The following is an 8,539-nucleotide window of genomic DNA, read 5'->3' as shown; positions in this document are numbered from 1 at the left end:
ACCGTGCTGGAGCAATGGAGCAAGTCTTCCTCTAAGGAGCCACACCACTAATCTCCAGCTGGGAGGCCTCCTGGTTCTCCTCACAGGGTATCTAGCCAGATCTCCTTCCCCATGCCCTTTTCCCCTCAGCCAGCCCTTCAGACACAAACTCATTCTCAGCTCTTCTGTGACATCCAGAGCCTGAGAACCTGTTGGTCAAGGCCTCCATGATGGCCAGAATCCCTCCCCAGCCAACTCTAGCAGTTGTGCACCCCACACCCACCCAAGAGCAGGGGGTCCTGAGGCTTCTCACAGCCCAACACCCACAGGCAACAATGTGTCCTGTGCACAAACTTCCCATGTTCGCCTTCAAGAGTGGCTCTAGCCTTGTGGCAGGCCAGATACACGTCCCCACATTTAACCTACAATTTACTTGGCAGCAGCTCTGAGAATTTACACACAGTTCAGCCACAGACAAATCTGACATTGTTTTTCATTATAAGAACAGAAATCATATGAATACATACATATATATATATATATATATATATATATATATATATATATATATATATATATATGACCTATGAACAGTGTATGAAGACTGCTGTGAAATTAAAAACAAACAAACAAACAAACAAACATTTGAAGATGATAGCGATGCAGGGTGATAATTTTGGAACTGATTAGAATATGATAATGAAATAGCAGGTTTATTGGAGTTTGACGCTGTGGAGGGATGAGAGGAAGGCTCAAACTGAGGCTGGTCTCATTTCCTGGCTCACAAAACCTTAAAGAATGGTGTTTGTTTGTTTGATTGGTTGGTTTGTTTTTTTTTTTTTTTTTTCCACTCACAGAAGCAAAAACTATGCTTCTCCTTTTAGAAACAAAGTATTGATTGCTTTATTTTCTTTGATTTTGTACTTTATAGTTGATATTTGACATAGTGATTTTGATTTTTGCTCTCGTGTTCCAATGTAAACTCTCTGTTAAATTGGTAGAGAAATTGTGTGTTTACCATGTACTACTCAGGATGTCAGGGGTATGTGATTATGTTGCTTAGAGGTTAAATCTAATTAGCATTCTTTTTATTTTTCATTATGTAACTATAACATTTGTGAAGACAGCAAATTATCATCTCAGCATTTCTCAATAGTTTAATATATTCTTTCAGAACATTAAGTCTTTTAATTGTTCAAAGAGTAAAGTTATTATTTCCCTTTAAATATAATTTGGACACTTCGGCTATTGTCTTTCTGCCCACCCCTACACTCTCAACTGTTCTAGACCCTAGTAATCTTTATTCAACTTCCGTTATGTTTTTGAGGATTCTAATCACAAACGATGATGTGTTAAGTCTTGAATACAATGTTTAGTGAGGATAACGGATGAGAGGAAAGCCAAGTATGCTGTATGTCCTTGTGACACCAAGACTGGCAATTTCAGTTACCACCTTAAAGACTCCCTTGAATTACTATTGATATTTTGAAATCTACATTATGTATCCTTTCCTGCTAAAGAAGAGATAGGAAGATCTTTCATATACAGGTAAATTTTACAGGTGTTGAATACACATCAATCTAGAACCTTTTATGCTCTCTGTTGAATAAAAATTGCAAAAAAACCCAACCCCCCAAAAAAACAAAACAAAACCCAAAAACAAACAAACAAACAAACGAAAACACCAATATTGCTTTGGACAGACTTCTGTACTAGACCCTGGTTGATTACCTAATAGTACAAAGTCACTCATACCAAACATCCATTTTCAGCACAGGAAAACAGCTCTTTGCTGACCTTCAGTGAAATCTGAACAGGAAATGATGGCATCCAAGTTTCTCAAAGAAGCCAGCTTCATCCTGACTCTCCCTTTGATACACTGTGCTTAAAGCAGCAGGCTGAAGCAGCTTGCTGCTCACAATAAATCCATTTCTTCATGCTTTCCTTTTCCTATCACACAAGGTGAGTGATGTGAAACTGAGCAGTCTCTAGTTTAGATCTATATTTTCCTTATTGTAGGAAACATATTGGAACATTGTGTTCCAGTGTGTTTCATTGAAACCCATTGGTGGGTAGAGCATTTTAAACAAAGCAAATGAAGATCGTACAATTGTGGTGATTTTGTTTGTGATACCTCAGAAGATGTTTTGTTCTCTATGATCTTTGTTTGTAAGATATTTTGTAAGCATATTTATTTGTATTAATATGGTATATTTCTCCAAAATCTCAGCAAGGATATCATGGTGAGGATCATTTGTGCAAAGAAAATCATTATTTTCATTAATATTAAAGATATAAATAATCCAAACAGTCAGGACATCAAGTAAGATTTTGAAAGATGATATAATTTCTATAGTGTATAAATTTGTACCAAGATGGGCTTACCTAACATCTCAAAGAAAAGAGCAGTTAAATATTAATTGAATCAAAAGTTAAATAAATATACCCTTTACCATAGGGTGTTATCTACTTTTCATTTGCTCTTTTTCTGGCTACTGAAAAGATTCCACTTATCTGTCTGTAATATACATATGAGCTGCACATGCAGTAGACTCAAAATCTTATTACTTCCTCTACTGAAAAGTTATTTTTCCTGTACATTTAAATTCATATAAAACCAAAATGTCTTAATATTAATGTTTATATTAATTAATCATAACTAACAAATTTGTAGTTGATTAATATGTATAAATGATATAATTTATAAGATAAGAAAATTTAACTTCTAAGTCATTACATTGTCAATGTGCTTCAGCAGTAAACAATTAAATTAAAAGTAATTGTATATAAAGATATAAAGTCATTTATAAACAAATGATGAATTGTTATGTGATAAATATGTTTAATCTTACAGAATTTATAGAATGTGTATATGTATTGAAATATAAGGCACATACTAATCTGTACAAATTTGTTATAATGTGTTAGATACAGATAAATATATTCATGAAGTTACTTTACTGAGTAATAATGGAGGTATTAAAGTATTTTTACTTGTCATAAATATCACAACCTCACAATTAACACATATACAAAATTGTAGAATCCTTAAAAATAATTTTAAAATCATCATTATGAACTATTCTATACCTTGCAAAGATTTACATATTGTTATTTTATAACCTATTGATATTTCTTGATGAGTCTTGTGTTACAAATACCAAAATATGTATGTAGATGTATTTTGATTTGTTTAATATGAATTTATATTAATAGACATAGTGTCTTAGTCACGGTTTCTATTCCTGCACAAACATCATGACCAAGAAGCACGTTGGGGAGGAAAGGGTTTATTTGGCTTACACTTCCATACTGCTGTTCATCAACAAAGGAAGTCAGGACTGAAACTCAAGCAGGTCAGGAAGCAGGAGCTGTTGCAGAGGTCACGGAGGAATGTTCTTTACTGGCTTACTTCCCCTGGCTTGCTCAGCCTGCTCTCTTACAGAACCACGACTACCAGCCCAGAGGTGGTCCCACCCACAAGGGGCCTTTCCCCCTTGATTACTAATTGAGAAAATGCCTTACAGTTGGATCTCATGGAGGCATTTCCTCAACTGAAGCTCCTTTTTTTGTGATAACTCCAGCTGTGTCAAGTTGACACACAAAACCAGCCAATATATACAGATAGTATAATTTTTTAACTATTGGAAATGTTTGTAATCTACATTCTTTTAAAATCCGTAGTACTCAGAATATTGTTTTCTGTGGTAGTAATATTTGGGAGGATACCAAATATGAGGTCATTTTGAGATACATAGTGAACTCTAGACTGAATTGAACTACACAGTGATAGTGTCTTTCAAAGATAAATAATTAATACTGGATTGTTCAGATGTTCTCCTATAGCCTTTCTGCACCACACTACCCCTTTTTCTCATCTACCAAATCCAGAAGGAAGTCCCTGGGAACCTGCCAGCAAAAGACACCAGGGAAGCAGGCACAAGTTCATCACTCTTACTCTTTTCAGATAATTCTAGTGCCCTAGTCTTACTCCCAGATTTTTTATAATACCACCTGCTATGGCTTATCCTTCTTCTCTACCCCCATTCACAAGGAATGGTCCAGATCCTAGTCAAACACAGAGAGCTTTTCTCCCTCCAATGGACTCACTCAACCTTCTAGCCTATCCCCATTCCTTAGTGTCAGCCCCCAATACTTAAAAGAATATTCTACATAAGATCTCCCATGGGTACATTTTGCAGGACCTCCAAAGTGTTGCCAATTAGGCAACCCACCATCACCACTCTCTCCAAAGAAACAGAGAGAACAACAGAAAGGAAAATCCATCCCAAAACACAAAACCAGATAAAAGCACATGGAATTACAATCATCTCAAACCCAGATTCCTAAATGCCACTGTAAAAATGCAATAAATAATAGCCAGGATATTTTGTTTCCCTAGTTGTAATGCCACTGCTTGAGAAGTGCAATATATCCAAAACACAACACAAGGACTTCAAAATACCTATTATAAATTACTACAAGAACCCAAAAGAGAATATGAACAAGTCCATGAAGACACAAATAATGGAATGATATGAAGAAATTTCCTTAAGTCGTGAAATTGATTTAATAAGGACAATCCAAACTGGGGAAAGTCTGGAGATGGAAAAAAATAGGAACTAGAACATGAAACTCAGAAGCAAGCTTCTTCAACCAAATATAGGAAATGAAAAAAGAGTTTCATGCCTTCAAGATAAAACTATAAGAAGTAGACTCCTCAGTCAAAGTATATATATATATATATATATATATATATATATATATATATATATATAAAGTATATAAAGTATATATAGTATATATATATATATATATATATAAACATCCAGCAAATATGAAACAGTATAAAAAACAAATCTGAGACTAATAGTTATAGAAGAAGAGACAAAACTCAAGTAAAATGCACGAAATATATTTTCTACAATATTATAGAAGAAAACCTCCCTAATCTAAATTGGAGGTGCTTATCAAGACACGAAAAGCATATAGAACAGCAAATAGATTAGACTAGTTAAGAAATTCCTGTTGGCACATAATAATAAAACTACTAAACATACAGAATAAAAAAAGAATATTAATAACTACAAGAGATAAAAAGACCAAATCACATGCAAATGCAGAATCGATGCAATGAAGTCTGATTTTTCAGTGAAGATTCTAAGAGCTGGAAGGGCCTGGATAAATGTTCTACACACTCTAAGCAAACATATATACTAATCCCATACTGCTATACCTAGAAAATGAACCTATTAAGCAAGTAAATCTATTTTAATATTTAACAAAATAGACTTCAAACCAAAAAAAAGGCAGAAGAGACTGGACAGTACAGTATACACTCATCAAGGAAAATCAACTAGCAAAATACTACAGTTCTCATCATCTATGTACCAAACACTAGGACACTCAACTTCATAGAAGAAAAACTATATTTATAATAGAAAAACCACTCCATCTAAAATCACCGTGAGAGCAGTGACTTCAGTATTCTACTCTTGGTAATCATCAGGTCATCCACACACAAACTAAACAGAGAAATACTGGAGCTGGACCACCTAACATATATACAGAATATTTCACCCAACCTACACAAAAATATACCTTTTTCTCATTTACTCATGGAAATTTCCTCTGTAACTGACCATATACAGGGACACAAAACATGTCTCAAACAGACACAAGGAAACTGCAACAATGCTTCTTATTCTATCTGACCATCACAAATAAAAGTTGAGTATCAAGAGAAAATTTATCAACTAACAAAACTGAAAAACTTACTACTGAATAAAAAGGGTCAAGACATAAATTAAGAAAGAAATTATAAATGTTTTAGAATTTAATGAAAAATAAAACCCAACATACTTTTATGGATGCAGTGAAGGTAGTTCTAAAAAGCAAGTTCATGGCTACAGTGAAGTTTTCTTCATGAGAATAACTGTAAGGATTCCCAATAAAGTACTTGCAATCTACATCCAAGAACACATAAAAAGATCATCGTTCAGATAGTCTTCATCATGGAGATTTATGGATAGTTCAAATAAATCCAATCCACCATATAATCAGACTGAAAGAAAAAATATATACAATCATCTAATTCGTTGCAGAGATACCTTCAACAAAATTCAACACCCTTTCAAAACAAAAGAGGTGGAGAGACTTGAGAATGCAAGGAACATGTTTCAAAATAAATGATTTACACTAACTCCACAGCCAATATCAGCCTCAGCAGCCTTCAGAGAGACAAGCTCAAAGAGTTTCTGCTAAAATGAGGAACAAGAGAAGGTTACAAAGTCTCTTTATACCTATTCAATATAGTACATGAAGTCTTATCTAGTGTCATAGGACAATCAGAAGGACATAAAGTAGTTGAAAACAGGGAAGAAATATGTCCAAGATGTATATCTAGGCTAATTGCATGTTTTAATTACTTTCAGTATAACAGAAATAAGTATAGCATTTCAGGTATCTCTAGAGTAGGACACAGAATCTGGCTATGCAGGTTATATTTGCAGATGACATAAATGGACACAGAAGTAACCCAAACAATTCCATCAGGAAAATCCTGTACCCGATAAACACATTCATCAAGGTAGCAGGACACAATTTAACATACAAATACCAGTAACCTTTCTACACACAAATGACAAATGGACTGACAAATAGTTTAGGAAAATAGTACCTGTCACAACTGCCTCGAAAACATCTGTGCTAAATAATTCTGACCAAGCAAGTAAAACACTTTTACAACAAAAACTTTAGTGTAGTAAAGAAAGAAAATTAAGAAGCCATCAGACAATTGAAAGATAGTCTATGCTTGTTGATCTGTAGGATTAATAAAGTAAAAATAACCATCCTATAAGCACAATCTACAGATTCAATGAAATCACCCTCCAAATTCTAACACACACCTTCCCAGAATTTGAAAGGACAATTTTTAACTCATATGGAATAAAAAAAATCTCAGGATAGATAAACAATCATACATAATAAAAGAACTGTTGGAAGTATCCTTCCTGATGTCATATTGGGATACAGAGTTATAGTAATAAAAACTGCTAATAGAAAGTGAAATGTTGATCAATAAACTGAATTGAGAAAGCCTCTAGTCTGCTTGAGACAGCCAGCAGAGTGGCTTGGCCTGTCACCCCAGTAGGTCCCTCTTGTATAGCCAGCAAAGAGAGGAGACTAGCAGAGCAGACCTCTGAGAGGATCTTCCCTGAAGCTGACTGAAACAGATGCAAATACCCATATAAAAACACTGGATGGAGCTCAGGGAAACCTATGGAAGAGTTAGGGAAAGGATTGAAGGCCCTCAATGTGATGGCAACAACCCCCACCCCCCAGGAAGACCAATAGTGTCATTTAACCTGGACCCTAGGAGCTCCTTGAGACTCAGCCACCAGACAGAACATACACAGCTTGGTTCCAGTCCCCTGGCACATATATAGGAAAGGGTGCCATGTCTAGCCTCACTGGGCAAGGATGCACCTAATCCAGAAGACATTTGATGCAGCAGGGTTGGGGGATAGGCAGGCTGCTCTGTCAGAGGCAAAGTGGAGGAGGAATGGGGTAGAAACTCTATGAATGGGGACCTGGGAGAGCATTTGGGATATAAACTAACAAACAAACAAACAAATAAGAAATTGAATTGAAGAAACAGTGATAGGTTTTTGGTAGAGAACCTAAAAGTACAAACTGGAAGAGAAAAAAAAAAAAAAAAAAAAAAAAAAAAGCATCTTCAACAAACGGTTGTGGCCAAACTGGATGTCTGCATATAGAAAAGTACAAATAGATCCATACCTACAAAACACAACAACAAATGGATCAGAAACCTTGACATAAGTCTAGAAACACTGAATCTGATCAATGACAGGTCCTGCTGGCAATGATGTAGATTAGAGGGACCATTCATCCCATTGCTGCTGAGAGTACAAATTATTGCAGCCAATATGGAGATTAGTGTGTCAGAAAGCTGGGAATAGACTTCCCCAACATTTAGCTATATTATGCTTGTACATATATCCAAAAGATACTTTATCTAACTACATAGATGCTTATTCAACCATATTCTTTACAACATGTTCTTTTCATAATAGCCAGAAAATGGAACTTGCCTAAATGTCCATCAATAGATAAATGTAAAGAAAATATGGCACGACTGGGTACACAATGAAGTATTATTCAGCAATTCAAAAAGCTTATAGTTTACCTGCCTGGGGAGATACTCCTCCAGGGTAAGACTCCTCCATTGCATGTCAGATGTACTTGTCCCTGTGATTTTCCCAAAGGAAGGAAACACAAGTACACAGCTTGTGGAAGTGGGGACTGTGATCCCTATCTCCTTTGCAGTAAAATATGAAATCATGAATGACTCAGGCAAGTGGCTGGATCTAGAAAAACATTTTCCTGAGGAAGGAAACCCAGACACAGACAAATAGGTATATATTTACTTATATGTGCATGTCTTCTGTTGTGTCATTGATAAGCAAGCTACAGTCCCTAACACCACAGAGATAAGATATATAATAAGAGACTGTGTGTAAGTAGTGGATCTCCCCAA

At 35.3% G+C, this 8,539-nt stretch overlaps 1 pseudogene; it reads left to right on the top strand.

Annotated features, from left to right (window-relative positions):
* The first annotated feature begins 8,184 nt into the window (after window positions 1–8,184).
* Gm24691 lies at window positions 8,185–8,324 on the top strand (annotated as a pseudogene).
* Window positions 8,325–8,539: the final 215 nt, after the last annotated feature.

The sequence above is a fragment of the Mus musculus genome, chromosome 6 (assembly GCF_000001635.26).
Source record: "Mus musculus strain C57BL/6J chromosome 6, GRCm38.p6 C57BL/6J".
Classification (NCBI taxonomy): Eukaryota; Metazoa; Chordata; class Mammalia; order Rodentia; family Muridae; genus Mus; species Mus musculus.
The sequence above is the reverse complement of the archived record's forward strand: the minus strand, read 5'-3'. Positions and strand labels throughout refer to the sequence as shown.